Consider the following 25,043-nt stretch of genomic DNA (forward strand, 5'->3'; position numbering starts at 1 on the left):
GGATTAAAGGAAACCCAGATGGTGTGCTCTGCAGAACTGACTTCTTACATGATGGTAGGGAGAAAGTTCCACAAACCTGGTGTCAGAAGTCTTCTATTTTTTATTGTGGTATGAGAGTATAGGGGAAAACATCAGCAATTTTATTTTCCTAGAGTCACAAATATTCAAAAAGGAAGCATGTGAATGTTTATTTATTCTGTTTTAAAACATTATGGCCCTATCTTGGTTCAGTCCTAACCTGAATTAAGATACCTCTGCTATGTTCTAGAGCAACAATTCTCAACTTCTTTATTATGAGAACCCATTCTTAAGATCACTAAGAATTACTAATCATTTATAATATTTATGTTTTAATGCCTAAGAAGAAAATGTATTATAGTAAAAACTAAAAACTTCTCTTTGTTTCGTAGCCTTTTGTATTCATGTATGTTTCCTCATATAATCAGCTATCTAGAATTGCAAAACTGTCATGTACATAAATGTAGAAGCTGTTATTTATTTCTATGTGATACCATAGACTTTGGGACTTTTACAATACTCCACAGCCTTCTGGCTCTGTGACCTCAAAAATTAAGAGTCTGCTATGGTTTGGGTAAGTATCCCTTAAAAAGCTCATTTTTAAGGCTTGGTTCCCAGCCTCTGGTTCTATAGGACATTGTGGAACTATTAAGAGACAGAGCTTAGTGGGAGGTTTTTCTGGTCACTGGGGATGTATCCTTGAAGCAGATATTAGAACTCTGATTCCTTCCTGTCTTTCTTTGCTTCCTGCTGCTGTAGTGGCTTCCTCCACCACATGCTCACCAACATGATATTTTGCCTCCCACACGCCCAAAGGCAACAAGACCAATCAAACATAGGCTGAAACTTCCAAAACCAGGTCAAAATAAACCATTCCTCTTTTTAAGCAGGTTATCTCCAGAACTTTCTTAAGAGTAACAACTGACTAACACATAGCCTTCTTGTAAAGGTTATATCCATAAGTGTCCAGCTACATTGCAGACATGTGGTTCTTTATTCCAAAAAAGGCCTTACATTGTTATTGAAGAAATAAGAAAAGCAACTTACGTAGTGCTGGAAATGGAATATTTTCAAAGGCTATCTGGTAGAAATTACTTTACATATAAATTCAATGATCATTCTTCTTCAACAAAGATCAAGGTCTAAAAATCTGGAATTCTTAAAAGTATATTTCTGTAACTCAACATTATATTGTGCTAATTAATTCTTTTCTGGTTATCATTTTATCAGAAATGATCCTCACTCTCTGCCTGGGATTAACTCACACTTCCGTATGTGTCACTCAGAAGCCAAAAGCCAAAGAAGTATTTTGAGAGGAAAAAAACCAAACATTTGCTTAATAATTTTGTAATCATTTCGCTGTAAGTAATTCGCATGTAGCAGATTTTTGGAGCCCAATTTTGAAGCAAATCAGTGGCAATCTCTCTGGTGTCTCTACAGGTACATACTTGTAGCATACTCTTGTATTGCTTATATCCATATGCTGAGTTTACACTGGTGGTTCAATTTATCCTAAATATGCTAATATTTCATCTCAGCTTCAATTCCTCTATTTGCAATGCAGAAATTAGAGTGTGTGTGTATGTGTGTGTGTGTTCACACTAGATTTCCAATAATGCCATAATTTTCCCTTTTTCCTACCCAGAGATTGCTGGGTGACTCGTAAGTGATATGTGAGCAACTACTTTGGGAGCTGACAGAGAGAACTGGTTAATGGTCTCAATGCACATAAGCCACTGAAAGTTGGAGGGGAAAAGTCCTTATGAGGACTACAGAAGAATGAGAAAATACACAATCCACATCACAAATCTGTGACTGTAAATAAAATGGGGAGGGAATGTATCCAAATCATAACTCCTCTGCCCAGAAATGAACTAAGAGCTAAAATCTTATAATCTAAGAGCAAACTTGAGGATAACACTTAAGGATAATGGTAAAAGGTCAGACATGACCTTAGAATGCCCCCCAAATCTGAACAGAGCCTATGATTTAGGGTAACAGTCCCCATTGAACACATCATAGAACTCATTCCTGGGGCTTTCCCAGTATGCACAGGTACTTTCCTAGACACATGTTCTCATGAGAATCAAGTTTCCAAATATACCTTTCAAGACAGGACAGTCAACAGATGTCACTCATATTTATAATAAAAGGTATCAGATGAAAACAAAAACAATTGTTAGACTAATAGAAGCTCAGTCTATGAAATTTAGAAACCACAAAAAGACACAATACACCCAAGAATGCCCACAACTTTCTTGTAGCTGATAAAGTATCAGTAAATCACAGCTCTACAAAAGAAATGCCTACAGAAAAAAATAAAAGGTATCACAACTTTCACTGGCCACAGACCATTTTATACTTCCAAACTCTAGGCTTCCTAGAAAGATGTCACCGACTGAAAAAAGAGGACTATATTTCATCAAGACAAGCTAAAATGACTCTTTCAATAAAAAATGTATCAAATGAATGGCATTCCTTTTATTACATCACATCACACATCATATTCATGATCACTATAGACATCTTACTATACTTTCCAAAGTTATTCTTTAACAAGTCTGGAAAATTCAAACGTTGAATTTAGAAATCTGAAGTTTTAATTCAGTTCACAATAACATATGTGAGAACCATAAAACAGCTTCTCAAACAGTCTGGGTTGTAATTTATTCAACATAAAAATTTTTTTAAGTCACAAGATTAATTTAAAAAAAATGTACACTTACCTTTTAAAGAAAGATCACATTTCAGAATTCTGTTTCATAAAAACATATTTTCCTGGGTGTGGGTGGGAGTAAAATAAAGACTATGCACAAGCAATAGGAAGTAGCAAAGGTTAATTTTTAAGAGCTGCTGTAATCTCGTTATATCATGGCTTCATTTACAATATTGAACAAATGGAAATCTGTAAATTAGACAAAATATTCATTGCTATGTAAATGAAATATTTTAAAGATTTTTATTCCAATGATTCGATTTCAAAGAAGCAAATGGATAAAATCTAACTGAAAATGAATAAAAATAAATGGAAATTTTTTCCAAAATTAGAATTAAAGCATTTAATTCAGTTGTATCCCAAAGACATATTTTCAAACATTTTGGTCTTCCAAAATAAATGTATAAATGAAGATGTAAATGTATAAAACTACACTCCTTTTTTCTGCTTTTCCAATGGGAAAATAAGATAAAGAGGGTAAAGTGGGCTAGGCTGGTACAGAGATAACAAAACTAAAAACTATTACCTCTTTTTCTTCAATTTGTTTTCTTTTTTGTTAGTTTGTTTTGTCCAAGCCAATTAGCTTTATTCAGGGGCTCTATTTTTCTTAGCTAAGGGGTTTGAATCAAGATAAATATGTAAAGGAACTTAAATCAAAATAGGTTACCTCCTCTTTAATTTTCATACCTATAATAAATGACTGATGTAGAAATCACTAGTTGCTAATAAATACTAAGTACAATTTTTCTATTCAAAATTATTTGTGGGTGTATATTAAACTATTTTAACATTTTAACCTTAGACACTCAAACCCACATAAAGAAAAAAATGATTTAGATTAACACAAGTTAATCATCCACTGCTATAAATTGTTTCCAGTCAAATCTAATTAAAATGGATAGTGAAATAATGTCCACCAGTATGTAATTCTGACTTTGACACTGCACCCAACACTTAGGTTTTGTGTGTAAATAGTAATTTAACCTCCAATGAGAATAATGATGTATAGATTCAGAGACTATGTCAGAGTCTGTCCCAAGAGAGCACTAAAAATTGAAATGACTCCCAACCAGTCAATTCCAGGAGCCCACACTCCAAAGGAGTCAAATGGGGACACTGCATGACCTTGTGCTTACTTCTGTTGCCAACTTCTTTTCAGACAACAAAGATCCTTTTAAACTTTAAATCAGAAATTCTTACATCTTATTGACGAAATGTGAATCCTGAAACCAAGTCCATGTCTACAAATAGCCAAGTTTGAGTTCTGTCCTTCTTGGTAATTCTTAGGTCTAGAACCTCTTCCCCTCAAAGCACATGGATTCCCCAAAGTAAGCTAGCATTGAGGGGCCTTCCTTCTCCCACTTTTTTATCTCTTCACCCAGCATTCCTTTGCTTGCCTCACTACAAACGCAATATAGTTAAGACAATAGTTGCTTATTCTATATTCTGAAATTATAGTTGAAGGTAACCTCTGCTAACAAAAGGCAAGATAGATTGATGATTGACATAGAAACACAGGTCATCACCTGCTCACTAAGCCAAATCATAATCTATGATACAGTAACAACTGCAATGAGGTCAATTGTAGATCTTCAATTCAAACCAGCAAACAAGAAATATAATATCCAAGACTTGTTTCAAAACAATCCAGTTGGGATCACTGATAGGGAAAAGTAACAGACAAAACAAAAGTAGCCATGAGTTTGTGGTAGTTTAATGATGAATACGTGACAGTTCCTAGTAATACCATTCTACTTTTATGTATATTTAAATTTTTCTCTAATAAAAAGTTTTAAAGATGGTCATCCAATGAAAACTAAGCAAAAATACATGGAGAAATGAACAAATCATAAATATCACCACCTTTCTGTTTTCAAACACTCCCCAATAAAGAAGGAAAAAAAGTCTAGGGAAATATTCTAAACAAAAATGTTAAAAATCAAGTTCATATGAGAAAAAAGAACAGTTTGCAGTTATGTTCTTATGAACATTATAATGAGTCTTGAAGCTTTCTTTCAATGTAACTAAAGAAAAATAACAAGTATATATTTACTTGCAATGAATTTCTTTTTTTTAATTATTGAAGTATCTCTGCTTTAAGTAATAACAAGAAAAAAAGTGATTATCTTGTATAAAAAATTGTTAGACGTTAAATATGTCTTTTATTGATATAAGTGGAGAAGTTATGATATATAATCACTAACAATATGATCTGTTTCATGAACAAAAAACCTTTGTAAATAAGAGATCTGAGAATAGGTATTTTATTTTTAAAAAAAGATCCTTTATTGGTTCAAGTGTTGGAACAAGAGTCAATAAACTATCAGATCTGCAACCTGCCTATGCTAGCTAAGTGATTTGTAGCTGGGAAACAGCCAAAGCATGGGCACTCCACGGATTATACCACTACTGGTGGCTAAAATTTGCAAGAGACAAGAAGGGGTCATATGAGGCTAGAGCTTGGCTTTCACAATAAGCAGGGAAAGTCACACACCAAGTAAAAGCATGCTCCCAGCCTCAGAATTTGACTTACTGACCCTGTCAGTCGCCTCAACTAGAAATAATACTGACCCTGGACATAAAATGAAAGCCAGGATTTATGTCATGGTTTGGGGAAAGACTATGTGAACAACTATGCCAAGTCCGTTTCAAAGATGAACCAGGTCCAAGAACAAACTTAGGTTCCCTCTGAAGAGAATATGCACAAGACCCAACACAGAATCCGAACATGAGATAATGATGATTTAAAAAGAAAAGGAAGAGGAAGAGAGGGAGAGAGGGAGGGAGAGAAGAGGGGAAGGGAAGAATGGAAGGAAGGGTTTGTGGTTTCTATTTTCTTTTTCAAGTTTTCCTAGCCTAAAACAATGTTTCCTTTCCAAACTTTGAAAAGGAAATTTTTAAGACTTAATGGGTAGGCGCATAAGCTAGAAAAAGAAGTGTTATGAAAAATTAGAGTAACTCAGCCTTATGAGGCAGGCTTCCAAATTTATTGTGGAAAGGATCAGGGTCAGAGAAGGGAGTGTGTGGGTAATAACTCTAAATGAGTTACATGGCAGAGGTCAGGTAAACAACATTTAGTTGTTTTCCATTTGAAAATCACACTTCCAGCAATTTACTACATGAACTAAGAGAAACTTCCATTAGTCTACATTTGTCCTTAAGTATTTTTGACTCATGCAGCCATAATTTAAGATCTAGTTTTATTAAGTTGGGAATGCTATCTCATGAGCCTTACACATTTAATAAATGTTTGTCAAATAAATGAGTGAATTAAATAGCAACTAATGTTCTCCAAATCACAAAATCTGAGACTGGAGCCATTAGACATGACAAAAATAAGGCTCATAGGTATCACATCATGACTGTTTGTCTATCCAACACTCATAATCTTGTTTATCAACACACCAAGCTAAAATGACCTGTTTCCTAGACTCTCTTTGCAGCCATGTGACACAGTTTTGACTAATGAGCTATAAGCGCCCTCTGGCACTGAGAAAGGTTGTTCTCATGATGTGAACATGTCCTCTTCAGTCTTCCCAGGGAAGGAAGGGTCCAAGCCATCTCTGAACTATGAGATGAAGACAAAGGCCAAACAATAAGGAAGAGAAGGTAAGGCTGGAAGAGAAGGTAAGGTTGGAAGAATCTGGTTCTCTGATGGCATTGCTGAAATGCTGCATCTGTCCAAAATTCTTAGCTTTCTAAACTTCTTTCATGTTAGGTGTGACCAATTTCTGTGAATTAAAGCTATTTCCTCTGATTCACTACCATAAATATTTACCAACCATCAAGTATAATTCATTCTTCCCCTTTCTTATGTTCTCAGAAGTTGCTCTTGTTTCAACTGTGATGTGCCACACAAGTGTCTAGTAACACAGTTACCTCATCATTGCTGAGTTCATCAACAGTTCCCATTTGTCAGAAGAGCATGTCTTATACTAAAAATATAAGACCAACAAGCCTAAGGGAGGACAGTCTTCAGAAAACCCCTCAAAAACAACATACCAAGTCATTCTACCATATTTCACTGCACCCTCATGGGACCACTACACTCTCGTATTAAGGAAGCAAGATAAATGATGATCAAAACTGGAGCTGTACTATTCCATAGCTAAAGAAATGAAGAATCTTCTGATTCAAGATAGTCTTCAGAACATGTATGTCTCAAAAAATAAAAGCAAATATCTAGAGACATGCCTAGATTAACTGTCAGAAATGAAATATCACTCAAAAACAAAAACACAAAGATACTCATTTTAAGGGCTTAAGGGCTGACCTATCCCAAATACTACTACTTTTCTTGCACAGGTCCTCAGAGATGCATCTTTTATAGAACAAAAGATTCGACAGTAATTTCTCTTTTATCTGTTGGTTTCTCTTGATACAGAATAAACTGCTAGAGCTTAGGAAACTGGCATGTAACTATTGAGAAATGTTACATAAGCAAAACAACCTACAGACTACTCTTCTAACAGAACTTATGAAAAGTGTATAATCCTCAAAGAGAAAAAAACCTGTGCCCATCATTTCTAGAAATACGATGAGTTGCATGAACAGTTCAACTGAGCCAGCATAACATTTTAATTGTTAAATGTCTACAAAAAGAAAAGAACTACATTTATGAAGAAGCTATTATAAACAAGATATATTATACAGTCTTCACAACTCTCCAGTTAGTCACTAGTATTTCCCCTTTGGATGAAAACAAGTTCAGAGTGAGTCACACATTTAGTTAAAAGCAGACCTGAAACCCAAACCCAAGAAGGTCACCTCTCACTTTTCTGCTATACCATGCTGCTTCTTCACTGTGGTTTTTTTAAAATATTCTTTATAAACTTCACACAAAAAATAGCTGAAGGAAAATTCTCAAGAACCTTTAGTGTGAGGCCTCAAAAGCATACACAGGGTTAGCTTCCCTTTTAACCTCAAGCACAATCTCTGTTTGACCATATCATAAACCAGACTTTGTTCTGCATGGCCCAGTTAGTGATTTTTCTGTAGCCTATCTTACAGTTGTAAGGAATTAGAAAGGTTCTACATATCTGTGGCGTATTTTTAAAAAGCCACCATGTACCATGAATGAACTAGAAATTACAGAATTAAACCTGAGTCTAAGGATTCAGTTTCTCTTATAAATTAGACAGCCAATGTTATAATTTGAATCTTAAATGTCTCCCAAAGACCCATGTGTTAAAGGCTTGGTCTCCAGCCCATGGCACTATTGAGAGGGGGAGAAGAATCTTTAAGAGTTAGGGAGGAAGTTAGGTCACTAGGTGTGCACTTGAAGGGGATAGAAGGGGCTAATACATTCTCTCTCTCTCTCTCTCTCTTTCTCTCTCTCTCTCTCTCTCTCTCTCACACACACTCACACACACACACACACACACACACACACCCTTTTCCTATGTTTGGTATACACAAACACTACAGTACTACAGCTTTCCTGTCACGTTCAGATAACATGTAACACCAAGACCCCAGTCACTGGGTGGGCTTACAAATAAAATCTGTAACACATCAGATCAATTGAAGCAGTATAAAATAATGCACTCATTTGGACCAAGCAGGGAAATAAATCCACTGTAGAAAGGAAAGAAATGAATGCCTATTGTAAAAGATTCCTAACACTTTTCATTGAATAAATAATACCACTTTGAAGCTGATGAAAACCTTAGTGAAAATATTTACCCAGTCAACATCTTAGTGACATAAACTGTTATGATTCCAAAGGAACCTAATTTAACAACTTCATCAATTCTCATGGAGAAGAAATATACTCACCACCCCCGAAACATTTGGTAATTATTTTTACACAATATGTGCACAATCTATGATGTTCATGCATGGATGGAATAGTTTAAAGCAAGCAATGTATTAGCCCAAACAAGAGCTTCTTCACTTTGCCACTTCAGGTTAACCTACCCAGCAATTCTGGAGCCACACAGAATATTCTGCAAGTCTTCATTTCTATCATAACAGTTAACAAATACCAAACTGGGAAAAAAAAAAACTTAAAATGTATTAGAAGCCAAACTTACTTTGGGATAGTTATTAAGTGATAAGGCATATTTACATGTTTCCCCTTTCTAATAGTTACCTATACCTTAAATTTTTCTATACATGGATATTTGAAGAAAAAGCAAGGATGTTGAGTCTTTTTCCAAATAATGACTCAATTCTCTTTTAAAAAGATAAAGTCTTTTTTATAAACTATTTGAATACTTTGCCATGATACAAAAAAAATTCTCAACACTATAGCACTCCATATTTTTATTCTATAAAGTTATTTTTCAATGCTTCAACCTTCACCAAAGGCCAATGATTTAGAACCTTGTATTCAACTTCTTTTTAAATGTCTGACTCAAAAACCCAAGCTTTCTAGAAAATTAGGACTTCTTTATGATTGCTTACCTTCCTTAAAAGTATACCCTGAAAAATGGGCCAAAAGCATTTACATTCCCCCTTGCATTTGACCCCGTATCAGAAAGACACTGCCCCATTTACAAAATGAAATATTGAGGTCCACATTAAATTGTCATAAGCAAGTCCAGGACTAGAAGAAAAAACAGGTTCAAGTGTTAAAATAACTCTTTCTTATGCATCAGCTATCTTTCCATAATTCTTCTTCTGCATCTTAAAGTAATTCTTAACAACTGACTAAAGGCTCAAAAAAGACACAAAACTCCAGTCCACAAATAAAGTTTGAGGAGTTATATTTAGCAGATTTATGATTACTTTGGACACAGTCTTAGTACAAGCTTCCTACATACAAAGTCTAGACATAAAAGGAATTCTTACTAGTTTTTAAAAGAAAAAAAGTGAGCTGATTAAATATAGATCAAAGGAAGTTTCAATTTTTATCATTCATGGAAAATATGTATCAATAAACAAAAAGCAATCTGGTGTTTCTCATTCCAGTCTAAATAATTATTATGATTAGGTTAAGGGTACTTTTGCCCTCGTCTTTGTGTTTTTCAGTTGTTCTCCAAAATTTTTAGAATGATAATGTAATACTTTTATAAGTTCCAAAGTTATTCTTCAGAATCTTGAGCACCACTGAGATGTAATCTCCCTTTTTCATATAATACATTATTTTATAATAAGCAATACATGTTAAGGTATTTTTAAAACACTGATAATTAACTCTAAAAACTTAACTCTAAACTTAACTCTCAAAGTTACATTTATTAACATTAAAATGACTTCTTATACTGCTGTACTGTATCAGGTTCTGGTACAAAATTACATTACATATTTTGAGGTTATTTTCTAATTTAAAATGAGCTAACTAATGAACTGATTAATGCATTTTATGTTCATCTATATCTTCTTCAAAAATTAAGGAAAATACCTGGGTTTTGTTCCAAAACTATTCTCCTATTTATTCTTTCTCAACTACTAAAATACATTGGTATATTTAATACATTACACTGTATGTCATGTCTGACATCTATATTGAGACTATAAAATACATATTTATATCTGTATGTATAGAGGTATGGATACATATTCATCACATAAAACACATACATATACACACTTATTTGCCCATATATACATTTTATGATATACATATATATGCTCCACACTGCTAAGAGACTTCCAACAGAGATGCCTGTCAATCCACTTTCAGGTTTTATCTATCTCAGTCAACCTGACCAACTAGCTCAACTGAGCTAACAATAGTTCTGAATTATTTTTCCATTTCAGTGACCTGTTATTTCATCAAATCAGTAAAGAATGTTGCAGATTAGAAACTTCATTCCTCTTATTAGATTGGTCACTCTTATCTTCCCCAGAGACCAATATCCAGCAAGCACCATGAGTTCATTCATTAAGCATTTATTTGCTACTTAGTATTTTTCCTTAGCTCCAAGGAAAAGATTAGAGTATGACAGCTCATGAATTACAAGTGAAGCTGAAAGTTAAACGTTTATCTGCACATCTTGCCATTGCACTAATAATCTTCAAGTTCTTTTCAAGAGAAATAGAATGGGAACCTCCTAGTGTTTCAAATTCTTAGCCAAAGTTAAAGCTCCAGACAATCAGAAGAGTTCCCTTCACAAATCCATAGGATTTGCTCCACACGGCCAGACCAACCCTGAGAGCACCCTGAGTCTAGTATGAGAAAAACCTGCATTGAAGATGACTCTTTAAAGAAAATTCAAATGTTCCCTTTCCTGCCCTCTCCACCAGCTCAACTAAGTGCCTAAAACAATCCTCATGAACTGGGGCTATCTACAAAGAGCCAGGCTGACACTGCATTCATTCCCTGGCTGGATACATACCTCTATGCAGAAACTCATAGCCTGCTGTGTGGGACATGTGCAAGGTTGAGTCCCAAACCTGGCTAATGCTGCCTGCAATAACCAAACAAAGCAACAGAGCCTCAATAAAAGTAGAAGCGTGCTGTGCTAAGTTGTAAGTCTTCCTGTGGATCAAGTGAATAGCATGGAAAGTAGACAGATCTCAGTGATCCTAAAAGGGTCCCATCCAAGTGGGCTGCCTGGACATGCATTCAGGGACACTCTGCTGATGTACCACTAAAGGACAGGAGCTGAAGGTCATAAGTGGTCACAGAGAAATGGCCCTCCTCAACATCAAATAATGTCATGGTGTAAATGGATCCTACAAGGGACCTCCAAACAGCACCTACAAAGCACAGCAGCTTTGGCCCCCTTTCTGCCATCTCTGGAGAAGCCACAGTCAGTGAGTAGAAGGGGGTACAGGGAGGAAGGCCAAACATTATGTCTGGGGTCAGGCCTGAGGACTGAAGAGAAACTATAAATTGTATGGGGAAATAGTCATTTTTAGTTACATTCCTTATATATTTCTAGTATTTGAAAACTACATTTTTCAAATACTTTTAAATTACTCAAAAACCAGGGGATGTACCAAAAATATCCAAAGTAGAAGAAGGGAGAAGAATAAACATGTTTTCTGTTTATATTTTACTAAGTATGACCCATTTAACAAGGCAGTTACACTAAGGATCCAACCTATACAAGAGTTTTCATACATAAAATTAAGTCAGAAAGAAAACTGAGATGATAGAGAAAATGAAAGTGCAAATTTAATATGCCTCATACACTTTAAACCCAGAATATAACCATATTGAATATAACCATATCAATAATGACTTTAAATACAAATATACTAAACGCTTCATTCAAATGGCAAAGTGTGTCAGAATGCATTAAAAAACAAACAGCAAAACTCAACTTATACTCTCTAAAAGAGACACACTTTAAATAGAAGCACACAAACAGGGTTGAAAGAATGAAAAAATTATACCAGGCAAACAGTAAGCAAAAGATTGCTAAACTGTCTATATTTATAGTAAGACAAAATAGACTTCAACATAGAGTATTACTAGAGGCAGAGGAACAGTGGATGAGGACAAAAGAGTAAACCTGAAAGAAAGAACTAGCTTAATTCCTTCATTTAAGAGATAAGGAAACATAGACAGATGAGGTGACATAATTTGCTCAAGAACACACAGTTACAACAATAGCCAGCTATAAGTCATTTCTCCCAATTCCCTTTTCAGAGCCTTTTTCTTATTTCCAGGGCCCCTAATCTGAGGTATTTCAGCAGAAAGCAAGCATTCTATTTGGCCAAAATCATCAACTCAATAGTCAACCAACTACAGCCTTGAAGGAAAAGGCCACAGGGAATAGGAAAAAAAAGATGATAATCTTGAGTAGGGTCTGACTCCAGATTTAAACTATGTAAGGTGCTTATTATGTAGCCCTTAAATTACTTAAGTGAGATCAGTTTCCTTGTATGCAGAATGAGGGTACTGCCACCTGTCTCACAGGATAGATATAAAAACTGATGAGGAGGAAGAGGAAATCAGTACCTTGACCAATGTCATTTGCCTTGTGAATGGCAAATCTATGACCCCACATACATGCTCATAACATTTTGCTAAACTTCCTTTCAAAGGAGAGTATCTAACAGAGTTCTGGACCTTCACAAGACACTCAAAGACATGTTGGTTTCCTTCCCAAAACACAAATACTATACTCAAGAGTAACTTCAAAAGATATTTTCTGCGTGGGATCTTCAATTATACAATATATCCTGTTCTATATAGACAAATTAGTTTTAGGTGATCACATTTTACTTTCCTTCACTTTACTTCCAGAAAGCTGGAAGATCACAGTGAGCAATGAAGGCAGGGCGGGAATTTCAATAATAATTTAATTACTAACACCCCTTATATTCCAAACTCAGTCACGCAATGGGCACATTTTAAAACATCCCCAAAACAAAGTTTTAACCATAACATTTAATTCAAAGGAAAAAACAGACATTCCTCTATTTTGTGGTTATAATAACCAGAGTCACCTCCTCTACAGAATATATCCCCAACCATCCTCATGGTGAAAGATTCTGCATCTTCATTTGGGTGAATTTGAGATAAGGACAATCTCTGTATAAAATGTTTAACAATTTTCTGGGTTATTTTATTATATAATTGAGTATGTTATAGGAAGAGACATTTTCAATCATATTGGCCTTATCTATTTAGTATCTAACCAATGAACCTAAATATAAAGGTTACAGTCAAGATCAATATACTTTCAACCTAGGAAAGTAGGTGTCAGCAAGGTAGACAGTACCCATTTATGCTGCCTTACATAACCACATGAAATTTAAGACTAAGACAAAACTTGATAATTAATGTTAAAAAATGCATTGCTTAGACACCAATTTTAGAAATAGCAGAATGCATACAAATCCAAAATAGGACATAAAACAACATGAAATAGGGAAGAAAAGTAGAAGAACAGCACATGGCTAGTCCTCATCTTACATATTAATTTTAGGATACACTTAAGAGCCTACTGTGTGCTAGTTAGTGTACAAATCTGATTTAAAAATTTAGAATGAGTTCTTGCTGTTTGAAAAAACTACACAGCTCATAATTAATTTATCAAATAAATTCAAATGAACATAGATGCTCAAGTGAATGAAATTTTATGTATATACATAAAGGAAACTAGACATCTTATTCTTGACCCCATTCTATGCTGCAGCTATGTCAGGCTCTGGGTAGAGTAGTTTTTTTTTATTCATATGTGCATACAATGTTTGGGTCATTTCTCCCCCCTTCCCCTACCCCCTCCCTAACCCCCCCGCCCCCTCCCTCTCCCCCCTATCCCCTCATGCTACCCGGCAGAAACTATTTTGCCCTTATCTCTACTTTTGTTGAAGAGAGAGTATAAGCAATAACAGGAAGGAACAAGGGTTTTTGCTAGTTGAGATAAGGATAGCTATACAGGGAGTTGACTTGCATTGATTTCCTGTGCATGTGTGTTACCTTCTAAGTTAATTCTTTTTGATCTAACCTTTTCTCTAGTTCCTGGTCCCCTTCTCCTATTGGCCTCAGTTGCTTTAAAGTATCTGCTTTAGTTTCTCTGCATTGAGGGCAACAAATGCTATCTAGTTTTTTAGGTGTCTTACCTATCCTCACACCTCCATTGTGTGTTCTCGCTTTATCATGTGATCAAAGTCCAATCCCCTTGTTGTGTTTGCCCTTGATCTAATGTCCGAATATAAGGGAGAACATAGGATTTTTGGTCTTTTGGGCCAGGCTATGGGTAGAATATTTTAAACAAAACATAAGTCTTCACAGTCAAATTTCTGCATGAATTAAGTAACAAAACAGTACCATAATGTTTAAAAAGTTTACTCAAATGGTAATATTATGAAAAAGAAAAATTAATGTATTTGCTTATTAAAGCATATCAACGTAATGCTATCTATTTAAGATGTCTTTATATCCAATCTTTATATAGTCAAGAGTACGCTAAATATAAATCTTTCAGCAGGTATATTCTCTATTTTATAACCTCAATTCCTCAAATATTGTATTGATATATCAGCAATTTACATAAGAATTAATAAATAACTCATTCATAGCATCTCAGTTGTGCTCTGGGGTTTTTCCCTGATTGATAGCAAATCAACAAAAACACTATATTGCACTTAATGAAAGTCTTACAGTAATTTATTGTCCATGCAAAAAAATACAGCAAAGGAAAAGCTCCAACTAACTAGAGAGAAATTAAAATATTTCGTGGACTATTGTTAAAATGGTAAGAACAAAGAGCCAAAAACTACTTTTATTTTGCTTTAGAAAACTATCCCAGGGTTTAGATTGATGATAGAGAAATACCAGTACACATTATTTCTCAGATTACAAACTAGAGAATAATCCAAGCTCCTACTAATGGAAAAAGATTTAAGCTCATGTAACATGAAATGTTTCGATTCTCAGACTCCTTACAGAAGTATGTTAACTCATACAGAAAACAGATAAAGAAACAGACTAAAAGAAATGCATGATTATTTAATCTCTGCCCATAAAAAAGTAACTCCTGTCAAAGCTCAGTGACAGCAAAGATTCTGTCAACTAAGCCAACTTGAGACAAAGATCACCTTTTGAAATTAAGACTATTAGCCCAAAGACGAAACTTAATATTTTGAAATGATGAAAGAACATACATGGCCATTAGTCTGACATGACCATTCTGTTTTCCTAAGTTCCCGGGTATATTCCTTTATATAACTTATATAAGCAAGAATAAAGTGCCTGCTTTGAGTCAGTATTACGCTAGGTTAAAGAGAAAAAAAAAATAGGCAACCTTAGACTGAGGGAGGTTTGGAGTGTGTGAGTATAGCAGGACACACTCTCGAGAGTAGCAGGACATTGACCATTAAACAAATAAACAGAAAAGTATAGATGCATGAATACTACAGGGACCGCATTCATAAGATTCACTGTAATAAAATAGTATCATTTTCCTCTGTAGGTAATATATTAGTTTTGGTAACTATTTCAATATGACAAACACCATATGAGTCTCCTATGACTGCCATGAAGAAATACCATAGACTGGGCAGCACAGTTCTAGAGGCTGAAAGCCCAGGCTCAAGGTACCTGAAGGCTTGATTTCTCCTATGGTCTCTCTCTTTGACCTGAAAATGGCTGCCTTTTCTCTGTGTCCTCACAGGGCCTTTCTCTGTATATGAACAGTCACACATATAGCTGTACACATTTAAGTCAACCTTATTTTGAAGCCTACCTGTACCAGTAATCAACCACATGACCCTGAATAAGTGACTTAATCACTCAGTATCAAATGATGGTAATTATATCTAACTTGAGAATTGTTAAGAGAATGAGAAAGGGTTTATGTAAGGCCTGAGGCATGGTGGGTAAGCCTAAAAAACAGTGGGTTTTTGGCATTATCTTAAAGGTACCTGGAAAATCATAATAGTCTAAAATATCACAAAGCCAACTTGCACAGACTCAGAAATATCACAGAACTGACTCCATTTTGTCAGAGTGTGGCTTCTCACGTGTAGTACACAGTGTGGCTGGACCACGTGCTGTGTGTGTGTGTGTGTGTCTTTGCGTCTTACACCTTGCGCAAAGGTAGGAAGCAGTGATTCATAAGCACCTGTGCTCTTCTGGCATCCTACCCCTTCTGCAAGAAAAAGGGCACTCTCACCTCTAGCAGGAAATAGGCAGGAATTTCTCTTCAAATCTTCTAGACCAGAAACTCTGGTCCCCTCACCATCAAAGCTGGGAGTACCTTGGTTCAGTAGAGTGGAACATTCCCAGAAAGTTTTCAAAAGATATCTGCTGCTTTTAATTAAAAAGTGGATTCCTCCTGGTTAGCTATCTTTATGGAAAACCTATCACTTTGCCCTGTTCATAAAATCCAAGCTTAGAAAATAAATGTTAACATGTAACTGAAGAGTTCAGAAGAACCTGATTCTGGCAGAGTCACATTCGGGACACAAATTAATATCCGAATCATCTACTCATTTCAATTTCTTCCTTTCCCCTTGGTAGCTGCAGGAGAAATCGCCTGTATGTTACTAATGACAGATGGAAAGGAACTTTAACCAGTTACTTTGAAATTCTTTCAAAGGGAATGAAAAATGGACAGAATGAGGCCAGGCTTATGATTCTCAGAGGGCCTTACAGATCCAAAAAAGCTCTAAATAAAAGGAAGTATTCTGTTTCCAAGAGCTATTGTGTTTTCCAAGCTGCTGCAAAAACTAAACTATATCCTCCTAAATGCTGTCTCCACTGAAACTTGAGTAATGATGCATTTAATAATTAACATATTCAGCCAGCACTTTTTTCAACACAAAACTAAAAGAAATTTGCTAAATCAAAAAGATGCCAATTGTAAGCCAGGTACCAGTGGCTCAGGCCTGTAATACTAGCTACTCAGGAGGCAGAGAGCAGGAAGATCACAGTTCGAAGGCCGAAGGCAGCCTGGGCAAGTAGTTCGCAAGACCCTATCTCAAAAATACCAATCACAAAAAGGGATGGCAAAGTGGCTCAAGGTGAAGGCCCTGAGTTCAAACCCAGTACCTCAAAAAAAAAAAAAAAAAGATGCCAATTGTGAAGATAAAAACCTCTTAAATATTAAATATTAACACTCCAAGCTTGGGGAGAGGCGCCTGGTTAAGACTATAAAAGCCATTCTTCACAAACTTCAAACCTTTATAAATAAAATGCTCCCTCCTGATTTTGGAACTATAAAAAAATGCTCTTTCAGAAACAAGATTCAGCAAATTATTTTCCTTCAATTAATTAATAGCTATCTCTATTTGGCACTGATATATTTGCAGGTCATTTTGAAAATCAAATGCTATGAGAAAATAAATACAAAGCATTTTAGAATACCAAGAGTAGCAAAATGAACAAGGTAATCTTATTAAACAAATTCTTTTTCTCCTAAATTTCTAGCCAAGTTTGAAATATGGAATATTTTCTGATGCAAAGTTATAATACACTAAGAAAAATAAGCATAACTTGATTAAAACTGAACTCATAAAACAGAAAAAAAAAAAAAAACAATGTGTGTGCCCACCAGGAATAAATGATAAACTATCTCCAGGGAAATGTCTCCTTTGAATATAGTATACTAATGTATTACAATGTCAGGGTTTCTGTCAGCAGAAATAATGAATACAGTCTTTAAATTACCGATCATTTTTCCAAATTGATCATTCTGCTATTTTTCAGTGACCAGTGTGAATAATCATGGAAAACTTTTTTTCTCTGTAATAAGTCTGTAGATGACTTCATTTTTATTAAATAATGGCACTTCTGCTTACTCATTCACTGCTTTTCTAATTTACCCAATCTGCAGAATTTGCAATAATGACATTTAATTATTCATTCATTCCAGAGACACTGACTTAGTCTCTAATATCTACCAGATTTTTTCATCCCCCAAGAGTCATGTCAGTAGCTAAAATCTGCATTTCACTCAAAAGGAGGACAGAGGTGGGGAACCCACCTTGGCTGAGTTGAAATCAAGGTCAGCTTTGCAGGGAAGATGTCCACTGTGCAGGGTCTATAAAGACCTGTAGGATTCAACCACTTGAACTTCATTGGCAAGGTCAGGCCATGGATGGCTTGCATTTGGCAAGTTAGGTAAAAGAAATGAATCCTAAAAACAATGGGGAGCTGCTGAAGTATGTTAAGAGATAATGCTATAATAATATTTGTTTTGTTCAAATTACTTTAGCTGAGTGTGGTGAATGGAGTCAGGGCAAACATATAAATTTATAAAGTAGGTAGCTGTTTTTGTGTCCGTCTCCTCCAATAAAATGTAAGGTAGCAAGAGCAAACACTCCATCACTGATAAGAGTACCTGATGCTCACTTAATAGGCAGTAGAGTACATGATTGAATGAATGAAAAACAGGGAGGTAGGCTGAAAGGTTCTTGGGAAAATCAAGGCATGAAATGATAAGGATATAAACTTAACAGCTACAGAAGAAGTTGAGGAAAGTGGACAGAAATGAGATATTAATGAGGTAAACTAAATAGATCAAATGATAGGTAACTTGTTTCACAAGAACCCAGGATAAGACATATATTTGTAATGAAGTGAGGACCTCTGTTTTGAACACTTTAGGACTTCGAGGTCAATATCTCTAACAGATGAGATATAATGTAAAGCTCAGACAAGAGGTCAAGGATAGAGAAGTCTTCAGGGAATAGGTGGCTCTAAGAATGGTAGAAGTTAATGAGTTGTCCCATGCAGAAAAAGTTAATAGAATGAGAAGAGTCAAAAGCAATATAAAGACTTTCCGAACACCATTTTAAGGGCTGGGTGGTGGAAGACATACTCATGAAGCTCTTCCCTACCATATGTGATTAATTTTGTGTGTGAGGGACAAGCAAGCCCTTGGACTTGGGGACTTCAGAAGTCTGTAAAGGTAACAGCAAAAATGAATTAGCCTAGCACAATTCCCTCAGGTTGGAGTGGTGATGTGACTTCCGGAGTCACAACTCTGGGAATTGGCACAGCAGCAGCTGCTAATAGCTAGTGTCTTGATTTCTTACACTATAAAATTTGGATGTAAGAAAAAATGAATTCCTTCCAGAGGTCTGACTTTATGATTCTAATAAGTTTCACTGCTTATTCACTCAGGACAAATATACAAACCAAACAGAACAATCTTCACCTTTTCAAACAACAGGACCAAGAAAATAGGAGAACAGAGGAGTTGGATGTCTAGAAGTCTTCCTCCCATGCCAAACAAATGAGAAAATACAGCTTGTTCATTTCTACTCAGTGATGCTAAATGGTTCAGTTAAGTTGACTTCTATGAAGGAAAATTACTGTTAATAACCTTAATTTCCTCCCAATCTCTTCCCCCAGGTACCTGCCATTTTAGATAAAATATTTTCATAAAATAGTAAAAGCAAAGGAATTATCTTGGGTATCCAATTCCGTGTTGACAGACTTAAGAATTCCTTCCAGTTCTAAGCCTACATTTTTGGTTTATCACCTAAATACATAAAGTTTCCCATTGTATGTATGTCACAGGAAACACAATCCATTCCAAATGACACTAAAAAAAATGTTTTTAAGGAATGTTACTATAAAGACCACCACAAATCTTACTGATACCACCCATGGAGCACCATAGAATATTCCCAACTTTCAATTTATTGCAGTTTTATTTTCTTTGTCCACAAATCAGACCATATGCTTTCCAGTCTGGCCTGACCTCTCACTCATGTACACCTTGTTCTAGAATGACAAGTGGATGAGGTCTGTCCTTTGCCTCCCCAGATCCATTTCCCAACCTCTTCTACCCTCTACCTTGCCCTGGCTTCTGTTTGGATTCAGCTACTGGAAGATGTGCTGCTAGAGTTTGGGAAGAAGGAAGAAAGTGAGATAGGTATACTCATTCCCCTGCTCTCCTTGATGGGATATTACAAGTTGACAGCATCCCTCTAAAAGGGACATAGCTCTTGATGGACAGTCCTTCTTGTCCCTTCTCTTGAGTAGAAATAGCTCTTTGTTGGTACTAGGTTCCCCTCTTGGCACTCACCCTGATCGCATTCCTGCACCTACCCATATCTTCTAAAGGGTCTCTTTTTTGAGCTCCACAAAGAACTTGGTTTACCATCTGTTCCCCTGTGAGACCCTAAGAACACAGCTGTAAAGAGTGACCAGGTGGTACTCTCCATTGAGCTTTCACAGATATTACCAAAGGATATTGTCTGTAAACTGTAAAATATGACATAACATTTCCACGAGCAAAACTTAGCACAGACTTTTCTTGAATATGCAAGGTTTCAATGCCAAGGAAATATGACTGAATCCTACCATATTTCCACAATTGGCAGTGTGCTGTAAAAATAAACATGCAGAAGGCATACAATCAGAATCTGAATGTTATTGCCAACCAAACCAGAATTTTTCTTAAAAATGGGTATCTGGAGAAATAGATAAAAGAACCAAATCTATCTTTGGAAAACAGAAACAAGATTTCATTTTCCTGTAATTTATTCACATCAAGGTTTACTAACCCTGATATTATGATACTTTAAGGTAATTCTGACTTCTGCAGAGGACATTATAAAATTCTGAAAACCACCCAATAATTATATTTATATTATTGATAACAATTATAATCATCAAAATTGTCACTTCTGAAAAAAGTTCAAAATTTGTGACCTACATTTTCTATGTTTTTCCCAGAATCTCTGTAAATGAAAATATACTGTAATTTCTAATTTATATATTGCTTTGTCTATAAATTATGGGAAAATAACTTCAGATATCTACTAAAGAAACTCAGTAGTACATTCTCACTCTAGAGATGACTTGTTTTCAATCTATTGATAGTACACTCCTTTCCTAATAAACTTTATCACTTTTACTTTAAAAGAAAAAAAGAAAAAGTAAAGAAACTCAGTAGATAGGATCATTTTTGAAACTTTCAAATCTCTAAGTAGAAGGTAAAATGGATTTTTAAATAATTAAGTATAGTCATCCCTTAGTATCCCCAAGGGTTTGTTTCCAGGACCCCTACAGACAACTAAAGTCCCTTCTATAAAATGGTGTAGTGTTTACATACAACCTATGCACATCTCATATACTCTAAATCATTTCCAGATCACTTATAATGCCTAGCACAATGTAAAAGATATGTAAATAATGCATTGTTTAGGGAATAATGATAAAAAAAGTCTAGGGATGGGGATGCAGCTCAGTCAGTGGTAGAGCACCTGTCTGACATGCATAAGGCTCTGTGTTCAATCCCCAGCACTGTGAAAAGGGGGGAAAAACTCTGTCTATGTTCAGTATAGACATTTGTCTTCCAAATATTTTTGACCTGTAGTTATTTGAACCCACAGACTCAGAACCCGTGGATATAGAAAGCTGATTGGTCAAAGGGTGAATATGGAAGAAATATTCTATACACATGAATGTAAACGGAAAAAATGAGAGCTGTGGAAACTATTCCAGGAACAAGGGGAAAGGGAGATAAAGGAGATGATGGAGGGATGAATTCAAGTATGATATATTGTAAGAAATTTTGTGTTACAATGCACCCCAAGTACAACAATAATAAAAAATAAAGTTACAGATATACCTGGACAGATATTTTAGCTATGAAATTAACTGTCCAGGACAATAGCACCCTCTGTTCTGTATGGGCTGTGCAGGACCACACTTCTCTGGCCACCTATTCAAAGGTGCTCATGTTGTGTCCTTCCTGGGAAAGGTCTAGAGTTTCACAGCTAACCAAACTGATCAGAGGGCTGGAGGTGTAGCTGAAGTGGTACAGTGCCTGCCTAGCAGGCCCTGAGTAGAAACCCCACAAAAACCACAAAAACAAACTGATCAGAAAACAGATCATGAACTCTGATTCGACAATACTATCTCTGTATTAAAGAGTTTTTACATTAGCCCCTTGCTGGTAAACTCTTTTTGAGTTTCGATAAGCATGACATTTTCAAGGAACTTTAAGGACATGGTATATTTCTAGGGTCATTTCCTGGGATACAGTACATAACTGAAATCTAACTGAATTAGTAAAGCTGTGTAACAATGTGGGACATGCTTCAATTAGAAAATACTTTCAGCTGCACAATTTGAGGTTCTGCAAGATAGAAATTTCACGGGGACCTTTTTAAAGGCAGTTTAGCAATGTCCTCTCAAAATTAATAATGTGCATACCCTTTTGACCAAATAGTTCTATTTCTTGGAATTTAGCTACCAGACATTCTCATGCATGTGCACAAAGACTGGTGAAAAAAAATCTTCAATTTTTCAGTCTGCAATAATGAAAACAGGAAAATGACCCAAGTATGATATATACACACTACCAAATTTTATGCAATGTTAAAAAGAACACAATAACTAGAGAAAAAAGATAAGATGACACACAGTCAAGTGAACAAAAGCAAGTCAAGGAAAAATATATACAGTATAATCCAGTTTATGTAATAAGAAAAAGACATGTACATGTACTTATATATGAAAATGTGGGGGAAAACAGGCGCTCTTCATGGTTGCCAATGGTTATATCTGAGGACAGGTGTAGGTGGAAGAGAGTACTTTATATTTTGCTTCTATATTTCTGCATTGTCATTTCAACTGGAATATATTAGTGTATCGCTTACATCATTTAAAAAAAAAAAACACTGAAAACAAAAGCTTAAAAGAAATTCCAGCGAGGGCTTGGTGATTTGTCCAAGCAGAAAGGTGCATCTCAAAGGGACCAGGCTTTCATTTGATCCCGTGTCATTGCCTGTTTAAGAGCGCAAAGGACTGTTAGGTGGATTACACCTGGAAACACTAAAATGCAGAAACAGATCTGCCTTCTATATGTTGACGACAAATATAGCAACTACCAAATAGCAGGAGGGACATCTTGTGACTGATTAGAGCTCAAATCAGTGACAGGAAAGAGCACCTCCAGAAATGAAGTCACCCATTTCTCTACACCTAGGTATTCTTATTTTAAAGGACTACTAAGAACTACTAACTTTGCTATTTTTTGGCTAGCATCTTGGAAAAATGAAGTAATTATTCAGAATCTGAACTCTATGCACACTCAAAATAAGAGGCCAAAATAAAAGGCAAAACAAAACTACTGACAATACCTAGCACAAAGCACTTCGGTGCACTTACACTCTTAAAAAAAAAGCTCAAAAAGGAAGCTCTTGAGCCGAATTCATTTTATAAACATGTTTGATTTAGCCACACCATGCACTGACACGTTTGTCATTATTGTACTTATTTCCAAACATTTTTAAATGAGGAGATTTCTCACTCCAAATAAATCTGTGTTTCATGCTTCTCGTGAAAATGCTTAAGTGCTGGCAAAACTGAGCCCCAGGCCCACCTGGTAGAAATCTGGCAGATCTTCACCTGCACAGCAGCTGCTCTCTGGGAAGGGACACAGCCCCACTGCTCCCGAAGGCTCTGACACCTGGTCAGCAGCAGATGTGCACACTACTTCCCTGGCCCCTGGAGGCATTAGATAGGGTCCGCCACACCCTCACTGAAACCATGAGAAAATTCACCAGGTAAAAACTGGCTCCTGAGAAAGCTAAAATTATATTTAGGCTCCCCTAGGTTAGCCTTTAGTAACCTTTCTGTCTCAGACTTTTGGACCATGCAACTGCAGAAACAAAGTCACCTAGAATAAGATGAGGACATAAGGCTTTATCCTCAACTTTCAATTTCAATTCCATCTTCACAGCAGGGTTGCCAGATGTTATCTATTATATCTCAGGCCAGTCACTTAAAATAATTAAAATAATTGCCACAAAAATTTTCATGGTAACAAACCTCTCTATAGCATGTACACCTTCATGGCAGGGAACACAGAACTATGGTCAGAAGTTGGAGTGGCAGTACACATCTGTACTCCCAACAGTAGAGAGGCTGAGGCAGGAGGATGGCAAGCCTGGGCTATATAGCAAGACCCTGTTTCAAAAAACACAAACAAACAAACAAATAAAGAAGTTAGACTTCTAATGTCAGCCTATGTGGGTTTTAGTTCCAAATCTAACTTTAATTCTCTTGGTTGATTAACTTCATTTCCCCAGGACAGTTTAAGCATTCAACAAATGTTTGTCATTTTGCTTCACAGTTGTTATTAGTATGCAAAGCAGGTAAGCTGAGTTCCCACTTAAGGCCTGGAGAAACAGGAGTGATGACGCCTTCCTGCAAACATCAATGATCCCCGAATTCTTCTAGGGGACATTTCTCTTCTTCCAGACCTATGTGGCTTAACAAGGTCTTTTTAAAAAGCCTACATGGGATGGACACATAGATGCCCTGGAGATAGCATCTGGCTCACTGAGTCAGAGTTCAAAACCTGACAGTCCACCACATTTTAAGACTATTAAGACTAAGCTAATGTCAGATTTCTCTATTCAAATGTAGTCACAGGGTTAGGCAAGTCCAAAGGAAGATCTGGCACTTCAGAGTGGCCCTGTGAGGCAACCAAAACTTTCTGTATTTGCAGGGTAGTCATGCAAGTGTCCCTTATAAATTTTAAAGGAATTTCCTCCATCTGATCTGCATGGATACATCAATGTCATTTGCCCTTATGGAGAAAAATAAGAAGCATGATCAATAATACTGGCAACATTAGAAGGGACAGCAGCAGTTGTAGCAGCAGCAGTACTACAACACAGCACAGTGCACTTTAGCCTGCATGGTTATTCTCCTTTCCCACACAGGGCAACTGAGGCTCAGAGTAGATGCACAGGGTCCCATGGCCAGTATAGGACATCATCAGGACTAGAGCTCAGGTCTGCCTGACTCCAGAGTCTGAAGGTCTGAACAGCTCTACACTGTGGAAAGCAAATCCATAGTGCAATCACTCACCTGCCTCACAGAGCAAGCATCTCTAGAGCCAATGTTCTTCATCTTGTGTGCGTCAGGGACCCTTTTGGCAACCTGGTGAATCCTCAGCACTTTTCAACACATTTTAAATGCATAAAA

At 36.1% G+C, this 25,043-nt stretch overlaps 1 protein-coding gene across 11 annotated transcripts in view; it reads right to left on the reverse strand.

Moving 5' to 3' along the window:
* Plcb4 (phospholipase C beta 4) overlaps nucleotides 1-25,043 on the reverse strand; it is a 381,620-nt gene that overhangs the window by 351,889 nt on the left and 4,688 nt on the right. The window lies entirely within an intron of this gene.

Source organism: Castor canadensis, chromosome 5, assembly GCF_047511655.1.
Source record: "Castor canadensis chromosome 5, mCasCan1.hap1v2, whole genome shotgun sequence".
Taxonomy (NCBI): domain Eukaryota; kingdom Metazoa; phylum Chordata; class Mammalia; order Rodentia; family Castoridae; genus Castor; species Castor canadensis.